Raw genomic sequence first — 1,180 nt, 5'->3', positions numbered from 1 at the left:
GGGAGTGTGAGAATGTGAGGGTGTGAGAGAGCGCCTGGGAGTGTGAGAATGTGAGGGTGTGAGAGCACGCCTGGGTGTGTGAGAATGTGAGGATGTGAGAGAGCGCCTGGGAGTGTGAGAATGTGAGGGTGTGAGAGAGCGCCTGGGAGTGTGAGAGCGCGAGGGTGTGTGAGAGCACCTGGAGTGTGAGAGCACGAGGGTATGAGAGAGCGCGAGGGTATGAGAGAGCACGAGTGTGTGTGTGAGAGCACTTGTGTGTGTGACAGAGTGCATGAGGGTGTGCGAGAGTGCGATGGCATATGAGAGAAAGCATGAGGATGCGTGAGAGTGCCTGGGTGTGTGACAACGCTTGGGTGTGAGAGAACACCTGGGTAGGTGAGAGAGCGCCTGGGTGTGAGAGAGCACCTGGGTGTGTGAGAGAGCGCGAGGGTGTGTGAGAGAGCGCCTGGGTGTGTGAGAGAGCGCCTGGGTGTGTGAGAGCACGAGGGTGTGTGAGAGCGCCTGGGTGTGTGAGAGAGCACGAGGGTGTGTGAGAGCGCGCGAGGGTGTGTGAGAGAGCACGAGGGTGTGGGACAGCGCCTGGGTGTGAGAGAACATCTGGGTATGTGAGAGCACCTGGGTTTGTGAGGGAGCGCGAGGGTGTGTGAGAGAGCGCCTGGGTGTGGGACAGCGCTTGGGTGTGAGAGAGCGCCTGCGTGTGGGACAGCGCTTGGGTGTGTGAGAACATCTGGGTGTGGGACAGCGCTTGGGTGTGTGAGAGCACCTGGGTGTGGGACAGTGCTTGGGTGTGTGAGAGCACCTGGGTGTGGGACAGCGCTTGGGTGTGAGAGAGCACCTGGGTGTGGGACAGCGCTTGGGTGTGAGAGAGCGCCTGGGTGTGGGACAGCGCTTGGGTGTGAGAGAGCACCTGGGTGTGGGACAGCGCTTGGGTGTGAGAGAGCACCTGAGTGTGGGACAGCGCTTGGGTGTGTGAGAGCACCTGGGTGTAGGACAGCGCTTGGGTGTGAGAGAGCACCTGGGTGTGGGACAGCGCTTGGGTGTGTGAGAGCACCTGGGTGTGTGAGAATATCTGGGTGTGGGACAGCGCTTGGGTGTGAGAGAGCACCTGAGTGTGGGACAGCGCTTGGGTGTGTGAGAACATCTGGGTGTGGGACAGCGCTTGGGTGTGAGAGAGCGCCTG

At 60.8% G+C, this 1,180-nt stretch overlaps 1 protein-coding gene across 1 annotated transcript in view; it reads right to left on the bottom strand.

Annotated features, from left to right (window-relative positions):
* LOC122547412 (tolloid-like protein 2) overlaps positions 1-1,180 on the bottom strand; it is a gene marked incomplete at its 5' end in the record, with an annotated part of 10,016 nt that overhangs the window by 7,862 nt on the left and 974 nt on the right. The window lies entirely within an intron of this gene.

The sequence above is a fragment of the Chiloscyllium plagiosum genome, unplaced genomic scaffold (genome assembly GCF_004010195.1).
Source record: "Chiloscyllium plagiosum isolate BGI_BamShark_2017 unplaced genomic scaffold, ASM401019v2 scaf_10618, whole genome shotgun sequence".
In the NCBI taxonomy this organism is placed as follows: domain Eukaryota; kingdom Metazoa; phylum Chordata; class Chondrichthyes; order Orectolobiformes; family Hemiscylliidae; genus Chiloscyllium; species Chiloscyllium plagiosum.
Note: the sequence above shows the minus strand (reverse complement) of the source record. Positions and strands in the feature narration are given on the sequence as shown.